Here is an 11,905-nt window from a genome sequence, read left to right as displayed (position 1 = left end):
AGCCTTTCCAGCTAGTTCCCAGCCATTCAAGCCAACCCAGCTGAGGGCCCAGATATCATGGAGCAGAGATAAGCCATTCCATTATTCTAAGTCTGAAATTCTGACCCATGGAATTATGAATAGATAAAATGGCTGTTGCCACTTACCCCAGTTAAGTGTTGGGATAGTTTTTCGTGCAGAGGTGGATAAGCAAAACAAAGTATTGATATTTAAAATAGAAGAGTCTATTATTTGCTCAGTGACAATAGCTGATTTAAAGCTAGTCCATTAGAATTCCACTCAACTTTCCAACAAGATTTTTAGTCATTTTAACATTGAAATGGATCTCTGCAAAAGTGCTGGTCCAATAACCATAGGTGAAGTACCAAAGCTTCCAAGAAAAAAAGCCAAGGTTTCCCTCCTCAGAGATGGCAGAGAGTAAAGCCACTGCTCATGTATGTTCACAGCTCCCCTCTGTGTCTCTTCACAAATGGGGACCAAGCAGTATAAGTCCAACCCAGAGAAGAGGGCATCCCCTGCTCTTCACTAGAGCATGTTGCGATGCCCAAGTAAATTCTTCTCCTTCTTACCTTTAGGGTTTCTATTCCTTTTGACTCTCTGTTTACATTCCTCATTCCAGGGACATTAACAACTTCTCTATAAATACTTATGCTTACGATAAGTATGGAACAGATCAATAGTTTCACTGAAAGGTGATCTGTTTTCAGTGTAGGTAAGCAAAGTCCTCCTTCACCAAGAAACTATAAGGCCTGTACAGATTAAGATGATCATGATTATCAGGCAGTTATAATGTTTAAGTTTTTAAGTCATCAAGACCCTTGAATATTGTCCATTCATTCTAGGCATGTTTTTTCACAATACTGTATATTAAATACTATACTCTCATATGGCCTTTAATCAATAAATACTTGTAAGATTTTTGGTAGCTAGCTAGCTAGCTAGCTAGCTAGACAGATAGATAGATATAGACAGACACATATATACCTTGAAGTGTTTTGCTGGTTATTTGTGTACCATAACAACATTGGTTCTCCGACTTACTAGATGCCTGAGATCATTCCCGTGTGTGACTCATTCCCCATCTCATTTATTCTATTACAACAGCTACATGTCACCCTATTTCTGAAGAGGATTAGAGGGTTTCTAAAATATATTTGCAGTGAGGTCATGCATAAAGGAAAAGAAGAAAATGCCTCTGACATACGTCATGAGCTGATGACCTAACCATACTTAGGAGTTTTACTAAAGAACTTTGTGTGTTTGTATTTGTGTGTGTGTGTATGTATGTGTTAGTCATACCAGTACATGAACTGTCCTACTCACCAAAACTTCTCTTTGAAATTTAAATTAGGAGCCATCTAAAAAATTGAGTCATCTAATAAAAACCACTAATTTTTAAAGTATGCATACACAGCACTCACATATGTAACATACACACACACATATACTAAAAGAAATTTTAACAATAACAACTCTCCTTGACTGAGTTTTGCACTCATAATCTCATTTTACACTTATCACAACCCAGCAAGGTATTATTATCTTTATTTTAGAGTTGAGGAAACCGGGGCTCAAATGGAGTGAATTAATTGGTCATATAGCTAAAAATGATGGAACCGTCATTTGTACCCAGTGTTCTTTCTACTGTGTCACACAAAGTCAAAAATGCTTGCTAAAGAGTTATGTAAAACCGAAACACAGGCAACATGTTTTGATGAACTCTTGCTGCTAGTTTTTGTCTAAGGTGAAAGTCCAGGGATGAGAAATCTGGATGGGCAATGGTACTAAAGTAATATACAGGAGTCAGAAGTATACACCCAGGACTAGGGGGGGACAAAGTTTTATGACCATTATCCACACCTTGAAGCATCCAATCCTCTGTGCACAGAGGTGTTCTCTTAACTTGCCTAAAACTCTACCACTCAACACTGGAGAGGAGCTTAGCAAGTTCCAAAACCAGAGGACCTCACCCCTTAGTCTGACCTTATACTCACCTCCTACATTCGATCAAAAGTATCTCTCCCCATACTTTCTGAAAACAAGAAAAGAAGGATGAAGAGAAGATGGGCCACAGTTACACATAATATGTTCAAGAGTCATCAGTTGGAAATATTTTATCCAGAGTCTCATTGCAAAAACATATTGTGAAGATTTCCATTTATCATTTCCAACACTCTAGGAAGCAGTAGTTTGGAGGTCAACATCTAATCCAAAGTTAGATATATACACACATACATATATAACATATATATATATAAAACATACATATATAACAACGATATATATAATATATATATATATCAGTGCTTCTCAAACCTTAATGTTCATACATATAACATGGGGATCTTGTTACAAATGCAGATTCTGGGTTTCCAGTGGGCCTGGGTTGGAAGCCCAAGATTCTGCATTTTTAACAAGCTCCCAGATGATGCTGAGGTTGCTGATTTATGGACCACACCTTAAGATGCAAGATTATAGACGTATACAATCCATTCGATATAGCCCCTAGACTGAAAGTCTTACCTATAAGCCGTCTCAATAGATTTAACTTAGATTGAACTGGGTGAAAAATACAGCAGGAAAGATGGCACCATTAGGACCCCATTAGCACCGTCTTTCACAAAGCGAGTGAAGCTTGCAGGAGCACCGACTAAGTGAGGCCTTGAAAGAAGGTGTTTCTTGGTTCTGGTTAAGAGTGGAAAACAGAATAAAGTCTGGAAACTAAGGAGATCAATCACTTTGTCCCGAATTATTCCTGGCCTCATTGCATTAGCACAAGACCTGAAAAGTTCACCACTAACCAGACTCATTGGAGAGGATGCAAAATGCCTCGTCCAGCGTTGACCACTGCATTAGCGAACACAGCACTAAAAGTATGCCACTACTTACATATGAATATCCACTTAAACAATTCTTCCTAAATTATCTTCAAGGACCATTTCTTTATTCAGAGAACTAAACAATGTCTGAAGTTTTAAGGAAAACAACAATAACTCTGTGAAATTATGCCCTATTCCACACTAAACTAACCCAGCTTGGCCTGGTTGCTTTTATTATTGTTACTGATATTATCTCTGTTTTCAAGAAATTCACATATGAGTTGGAATTAAGGACCAATCAAGAAGTACTGATGATGCTCCTAGCATATGCCTACTATGGAGTCAGTCACGATGAGGAAGACAAAACAAGGAAGTTCATGAAGTCAGAACTTCAGAGAAGGAAATTAAAATATACAAAACAGGGCTTCCCTGGTGGCGCAGTGGTTGAGAGTCCGCCTGCCGATGCAGGGGACACGGGTTCGTGCCCCGGTCCAGGAAGATCCCACATGCCGCAGAGCGGCTGGGCCCGTGAGCCATGGCCGCTGAGCCGGCGCGTCCGAAGCCTGTGCTCTGCAATGGAAGAGGCCACAACAGTGAGAGGCCCGCGTACCGCAAAACAAACAAACAAACAAAAAAAACAGTCTCTTTGCCCCACTGCAATTCCTGGCACCCATAATCATGGTAGGTAGTCATGATAATTGTTACCTTTGCTGGTGTCATGATAAGGAAATTAATTTGAGCTGAGAGACAAAAAAGAAGGCATGTCTCTTCAGTAAAGCTCCTTCCACCCTCTTGAAATTTTCTCCTACACTCAACAGAAACTTCATAAAGCCATCCCTGACCCTTCTGCCCAGTTCCACCAAATCAAGTCCTACAGCTGGCCTCACACCCTTCCCAAGCATCCAGGCATTACCACATGGACTTCCCCATGAAGCCCCAGCCTGTTTTTCCAGAGGGTGGCAGTCATTACCTGAGTGGCAGGTTTGCGATGCAAGCTGCCTTAATGTGGGGCTTTGTAGACATCACGCCTGGGTTGTCATTAGTGTCCTCCGAAAACTATCATCAGCTGGCAAACCAAATAAGGGCATTCCAAGAAAACATTAATCCAAGTGTTTGGGGAAGCCATGGAAAATCTAAATTTATTTAACTTTTGGTTCTCAAAGGAAGGTCTAACATACACACAAAGACAATAGTCACTTAAAAGTTTATGAACAACATTTGCTACAGTGCTAAGAGTGGGGAGAGGTAACGCACCTATGGATGGGCAGCTCTGGGGAAGGAGACAGCATCTTTAATCTTTCCTGCATATACAAGGGGCTGGACCACTGGTAAGAGACCTCTTTGTGGGGACATGAGTGATTCCATTTCTCACCCTGTCCTTTCTTCTTCCCTCTACAATGCTAGGTGGTTGGAAGGTTCTGGAAGAGGCCTCTCTACAGGAGACAAGGCATCATCTATCTTCCTCCTCTGCCCCCACCTCTCGTGTGGATGCCCCTGAGGCCAATATGGCCCAAGGGAGGATGCGATAGCACTCAAGTCTCCTCTCTTCCACTCCAGCCACACTGTCCCTGGGCCAACCAGAGGTCAGAGTGACCAGGACCAGGTTCTGTGTCAGACCATACTAGTGCTGCCTTCAAATAGCAGGTGTCCAGAGTCGGTTCCCTCCCCCATCACAGGAAGCAGAAGGAAGAAAAAAGCCCAGCTGTGACAAGTACAGGTCCGCCAACTATTTGTACAGCAGGCACAGGGTTAAAACCACAGCCTGAGACCCTTCTAGGGGCCCAGACGCTGGGAAGCTGGTGAGAGGGACACACAGACACCCGAAGCGGGGGAACAGTGGAGTCTGGGGCTGGGAGTTCAAGGCTTTGATACAGAAATACACTCTTCCAGGATCTTCCTGGTATTGCTTGGAATCAGATCTGCCTCACTTATCCCCCACCAGGAATGTGTAAGGGGGAGAATTCAGAGCCTTCTCCCATAACCCTTTAGAAATAAAACTTTCTATGTGGTCTCTGCTATGCTTAAAGGATCCAAATGATGTCTGGGAGGCACCCCTGTGCTTGTTTGAGTCCCAGAGCAGGGGAGGCTTGGGGCTCGCAGATATTTGCTTCCTGCTCTCCCCACCACCAGCTTTGTTTTGGTGCCTCCAAGTAACCTCTGACATTTACATATTTACATAAAATCATCTCAATATAAAAGCACCTCCAGAGGTTCTCCTTCTCTTGGTCACTTCTCATTTCCTGTCCTCTGTGGTCAGCTCCAGCTAAATGTTTCTTTGAGGGCAGGGACAGGAGCATGTAACCTTCTGTTTATCAGAAGCGGAGTGTGGGAGGGGAAGTTAGGAGGAACCAGAGAGGAATTAAGCTGCAGGCAGCAATTGTGTAACCTCGATTTCCCCTAAACCCACTCAGGCTTGTAAGAGACAAAATCCGTTTACAGAACAAGTACAAAAATGGGTTTGAGGTCAGGCAGCAGAAAAAAAAGTTCCAGTTCCTGCCTTTACAATTATCCATGCTCTAAGTGCTGGTTCCCTTTGCAAGACAACTTGTCAGAAAGTATTTCCATATTGGCATCTATGTCTTCAAGGCATCCAAGTAGCTTGTGTATCTTTTAACACATCAAAAGGCAGAAAGAAAAATGTTCTTGGATCAACACCCAGAAAAATCTTAAACCAGATTCTCCTGGGATATTTCAGGCCAGTCAGCACCTGTTGCTTTATACTGTGGCATCTTTCTTTTAACATATGGATTAAATGTGATGAATGAAAAGATTAAAAGGTCACAATTCCAGCAGCACTGGTTTCTAAACTGCTGTGTTATCTACTTAAAAACTTCCATGGACTTCTATCATCCTCTCAGCTCTTTGGGGCCACTGCTTTGCTTACAGGGAAAACAGAAAGCCTGAGCTTTGCAAGCAGAGGGCAATGACGCTTGTCAGGAATGTCATAAGGGGGACCAGGCTTCGATTCCAAATAGGAATGGAACAAGATGGACATTCCGATCTGACTATTTTCTTGTTAACTATAAAAGAGTTTGAGTTTATAAGAAACATAAAATAACAGATATGTAAGTAAGATATTAACTGGCTTTTTAATATTTTAGATGTCTACAGGTTGGTCAAATTATAAATAAAGTTTCCTTAGAACACAGCCACGCCCACTCGCTTACATGTTGTCTGCAACTTTGGGCAACAGCAGGAGAACTGAGTAGTTACAGCAGAGTCTCTCTGGTCCACATGTCCTAAAATAATTACCATTTGGCCTTTGCAAAAAAAAAAAAAAAAAAAAGTGCCAACCCCGTCTATAGGTATTACAGTAGGGGAAAATAAGTTGAAATTACAGCAGGAAAGGTCTGGCTCATCAATGCCAACATCTCTGCCAGGTAAAGGGACAGACCATGAAAACTTTCCTACAGCTGAGAGGGCCTTTGACTCTTTGGCACACAACCAAACACAAACGCGGCTAATTTAAAGAACACCTGGATAGTTTAGGCTGGTGTAATCAACTAAAAGACGGAAAAGAATCTGCTTTTCCTGTGGGTCCTTCACACTTATGGCAAAAAAATAAAAATAAGATAAAGGATATATTTTGCTTTTTACTGTTAAAATTGTCTAGTTTGCCAAATGCTTTTCGAGATGACTGGTCAACTGTTGCTCACCGAGAAGTAATGCTGCTCTTTGCAAAGTGCCAACTGAACCGAGTAGGAAGGGTGGTAATGGTGACTCACAAACGGGTTTCCCTAGATGCGCTGGAGTGGTTGCTTTAGCCGTGATGAGATATGAAGGGCAAGTGCGCCCCCTGCTGCCCAGAGAGGCAATGTAGGCCTGAACTCAACATTCTTTTTCCTGATCGGGGCTCTCGGGTTGAACTGAAATCAATATCCACACAGCCTCTTGAGGGAGTAAAAGAATACCAAACCTTCACAGTTCACGCCCAAGGCACGGTAGCAACTTGAAATCTCAGTAATTTGTATGACAGGTACGGTAGCAAAGAACGACCATCAAAATGGAATCACCAGGTTTTCACTTCTCTCCCGTAAGACTCTCTTCCCACTAAAAATAAAAATTAAACTGCAGCCTTCTACAACAGCTCATTGACACAAATTACCTTAACAATGAGCAAAAGAACTTATTTCCTCATTTGAAATAGAATACTGACCAAGGGTTTTGTTCAAAATAGGTCTAACCAAGGACTTCCCTGGTGGTCCAGTGGTTAAGACTCCGCGCTCCCAATGCAGGGGGCCCGGGTTCCATCCTTGGTCAGGGAACTAGATCCCACGTGCGGCAACTAAAAGATACCGCATGCCGGCAACTAAACATCCCGCATGCTGCAAAGACCGGTCGCAGCCTAATTAATTCATTAAACAACAAGCAAAATAGGTCGAACCCTATGAAATTGCCCATATTCCAGTTGTTTGACCCACAAACAGCCTGAATATAATGACTTCATTGACAATTGACAAAGATACACAGGACAGCCTGACGGTTTGGAGCTGGCAGGCTGCTTCCCTTCTTGACTGGAGCCTGGGGATGCAGGACCTAAACCCTCTGGCCTCACAGTTTTCCCCAGGGCAGCCTCTGAATTCCTCTGACCAATGAAAGTAGAGGCTAGAATTTTAAAGTATTTTTGATCATTTAGGCAACTCTTCTCCACGTGATACATAAACATTTTTTAATTAGGTTTTTTGTTCTTTTTAATGCAAACATCCTAATAAAGGAGCTTCAGGGAAAAGGAGATTTTTGACATCATGATCTCACATTGCCTCATTCTCTGTTTGCTAAGAGGTGAAGTAAAACCCCTATTGACTGTCACTGACTGCAGTGGGGGGCCATGCTGTGGAGACCAGGGGTGGTTGAGGTTTGCAGAGATGCAGACAAGTGCCACAGACCAAGTATTACGAGGGCAGGGACTTCTGATTTGAAGTGGGAGAATCTGGGAAGCTAAAACATTTTAAAAATCTGAATACTAAGCAAATTAACATGTAGACTTGCCATCTGAGTTTTGCAATAAAATCAATGTGAATATGGATTTCATGACCACAATGTGGGCTCCTTTTTCAGGAGTGTCAGTTACAAGAGTCACAAAAACCACAAGAGTTATAGGAAGACTTTGAAGTAAAATAACAATGAAAGTAGAAGGGTAGAACAGCAACTCTGTCACACAACAGTCTTAGAACTTAGCAGGACCTTGAAGGCAAATTCCAAGTAGACTTATTTGAAGGATCAAGTCAGGAGAAAGTAGGGGTGCCCATGCCCTGAGCTGGTCCAAAACTTTGATACATTCCTTAAAGTGTCCATGATGGCTTAAGGCAATGGTCCCCAGGTTAAAAACACAAAGAACCATGGCTTCTGAGTACTTGGATTTGAAGAAACTGTGGCCAAATGCCATCCTCCAGGCCAGGAACACTGAACACAGTAAAAGCCTGAATATATCCTTAGCCTATAACATCAAGCCCCCAGGGGATTCCAAGGTGCATCTGAAGGAAGGGAACCACTGGGTCAAAGGGTTTCTCTTGAGTCTAATTATAAGTCATTATAAGCTTGGGGATTTATAACTACAAAAAGAGAAAAAATCCTACAGCTACACAGTATATTCATTGTAAGAGCAAAGCAGAAAGCCAATCATCCAGCAGAGTGAGCAAGAGGTCAATAAATATGGTACTTCTTTCAAAGCCATAAAATGGGATCTTAAGACTTAAGAGCCCAAATGATTCATTTTATCTGCAAGGATATTATTTCCTGAAAGATAATGAAACTTGGTCACAGTAACACGGAGAATAAAACCCTGTGAATCTTGACTCCTCGTCCTGTGTTCTTTCCCAGGACGAAGCTGACGTGAAATGATTCTTTCATGCTCATTTACCTACAGAAACATGCAATCAAATTCCTTGTGTAGCAAAAGGAACACAGTTAAAATACATTTTAATTGTCAGTAGACACCATAAAAACAGGAAGGATTTTTAAGAAAAATACAAAGAAATATCTTCCTCTTTAAAACAGATAAACTGGACCCCTCATACTCATTCATTCACTTATTAACCATCACCCGTGTACTTGCTATGTTAGACACTGTATCCAGACTTCACCTAAGATCCCTCCATAGCCCTGTACTGAAGTTGGGGATATTTTAGCCCCTTCTTAAGATAGCTCATTTCATGGGACCCAGTACTGGGTATTATTGTGCTGTGTTTCCTTATGTGGCTGTCAGTGTTACACAGTTGTGGCTGTAGGTGTACCCTTGTATTTACAGCAGATATAAAGGAGATAATATTTCCGGATGAGCGTTCCAGAGTCATTGCACTTTATAGGCTTACTCATTCAACACATTTGTTGGCAAAGTCCTCAAACTTCAAGGTTCAGAAATTTGACTTTATCAGTCTGCTAAAGGTTGATAGGAGTTAAGGGAATGGAGTCATATAAACCCCATTAACAAGAGATCCTGTAACCAAGCAGGACCCTATGGGGCCTTCCTGGGACAGATTCCCCCATGTCCTCCACCTACCTCTTGTTTGTAGAAAAACGTTAGCCTCCTAGGCTTTTCCCAAGTTCCAGAGAATAAATTTAACCAGAGAGTGAGAAAAAACAGAAACAAAGGAAAGCAAGCAAGACAAAATAATACTTAAGCCATTAAAGTCAAGGACCTTTAGTTCCTCCTCAGGGGCTATAGATAATATTCTGAGCCATATCCTTGATCTGTTTTGCAGATACTGAAACCCTCACCGGGTGGAAGAAGTTAACTCCATGTTGACCACAAAAAACAGATCCCAGACCAGTTGGAACCAGAAGGTTGATGATGTTGATTCCTGTGTACCTCACCACCAACCAGTCAGAAGAATGGCCATGAGCTGATCACTCACCCCACAACCCTCTCCCTCACCTTGTCTTTAAAAACCTTTCCCTGAAAGCCATCAGGGAATTTGGGTCTTTTGAGCACTAGCTGCCTAGACTCCTTGCTTGGTGCCTGCACTTTCCTTCACCACAACCCAGCGTCAATAGATTGGCTTTACTGCCCATGGGCAAAAGGACCCAAGATTAGTTCAGTAACAATTCCTATGCATTTTCTTTTTTTTCTTTTCTTTTAAAGAATTTTATTTTTTTTATACAGCAGGTTCTTATTACTTATCCATTTATACTATTAGTGTATATATAGCAATCCCAATCTCCAAATTCATCACACCACCACCACCACCCACCCCACCACATTCCCCCCTTGGTGTCCATACGTTTGTTCTCTACATCTGTGTCTCTATTTCTGCCCTGCAAACCGGTTCATCTGTACCATTTTTCTAGGTTCCACATATATGCGTTAATATACGATATTTGTTTTTCTCTTTCTGACTTACTTCACTCTGTATGACAGTCTCTAGATCCATCCACGTCTCTACACATGACCCAATTTTGTTCCTTTTTATGTCTGAGTAATATTCCATCGTATATATGTACCACATCTTCCTTATCCATTCATCTGTCGATGGGCATTTAGGTTGCTTCCATGACCTGGCTATTGTAAATAGTGCTGCAATGAACATTATGGCATGTGTCTCTTTTTGAATTGTGGTTTTCTCAGGGTATATGCCCAGTAGTGGGATTGCTGGTTCATATGGTAATTCTATTTTTGGTTTTTTAAGGAACCTCCATACTGTTCTCCATAGTGGCTGTATCCATTTACATTTCCACCAACAGTGCACGAGGGTTCCCTTTTCTCCACACCCTCTCCAGCATTTGTTGTTTGTACATTTTCTGATGATGCCCATTCTTAACTGGTGTGAGGTGATACCTCATTACAGTTTTGATTTGCATTTCTCTAATAATTAGTGACGTAGAGCAGCTTTTCATGTGCTTCTTGGCCACCTGTATGTCTTCTTTGGAGAAATGTCTATTTAGGTCTTCTGCCCATTTTTGGATTGGGTTGTTTGTTTTTTTAATATGGAGCTGCATGAGCTGATTATATATTTTGGAGATTAATCATTTGTCCGTTGATTCATTTGCAAATATTTTCTCCCATTCTGAGGGTTGTCTTTTCGTCTTGTTTATGGTTTCCTTTGCGGTGCAAAAGCTTTTAAGTTTCATTAGGTCCCATTTGTTTATTTTTGTTTTTATTTCCATTACTCTAGGAGGTGGGTCAAAAAAAATCTTGCTGTGATTTATGTCAAAGAATGTTCTTTCTATGTTTTCCTCTAAGAGTTTTATAGTGTCTGGTCTTACATTTAGGTCTCGAATCCATTTTGAGTTTATCTTTGTGTATGGTGTTAGGGAGTGTTCTAATTTCATTCTTTTACATGTAGCTGTCCAGTTTTCCCAGCACCACTTATTGAAGAGGCTGTCTTTTCTCCATTGTATATCCTTTCCTCCTTGTCATAGATTAGTTGACCATAGGTACATGGGTTTATCTCTGGGCTTTCTGCCCTGTTCCATTAATGTATATTTCTGTTTTTGTGCCAGTACCATATTGTCTTGATTACTGTAGCTTTGTAGTATAGTCTGAATTCAGAGAGTCTGATTACTCCATCTCTGTTTTATTCCCTCAAGACTGCTTTGGCTATTCAGGTTCTTTTGTGTCTCCATACAAATTTTAAGATTTTATGTTCTAGTTCTGTAAAAAATGCCATTGGTAAATTGATAGGGATTGCATTGAATTTGTAGATTGCTTTGGGTAGTATAGTCATTTTCACAATGTTGATTCTTCCAATCCAAGAACATGGTATATCTCTCCATCTGTTTGTATCATCTTTAATTTCTTTCATCAGTGTCTTATAGTTTTCTGCATACAGGTCTTCTCCCTCCTTAGGTAGGTTTATTCCTAGGTATTTTATTCTTTTTGTTGCAGTGGTAAATGGGAGTGTTACCTTAATTTCTCTTTCTGATTTTTCACCATTAGTGTATAGGAATACAAGAGATTTCTGTGCATTAATTTTGTATCCTGCAACTTTACCAGATTCATTGATTAGCTCTAGTAGTTTCCTGGTGGATCTTTAGGATTTTCTATGCATAGTATCATGTCACCTGGAAACAGTGACAGTTTTACTTCTTCTTTCCCAATTTGTATTCCTTTTATTTCTTTTTCTTCTCTGATTGCCATGGCTAGGACT

This window comes from Hyperoodon ampullatus (genome assembly GCF_949752795.1).
Source record: "Hyperoodon ampullatus genome assembly, chromosome: 19".
In the NCBI taxonomy this organism is placed as follows: domain Eukaryota; kingdom Metazoa; phylum Chordata; class Mammalia; order Artiodactyla; family Ziphiidae; genus Hyperoodon; species Hyperoodon ampullatus.
Note: the sequence above shows the minus strand (reverse complement) of the source record.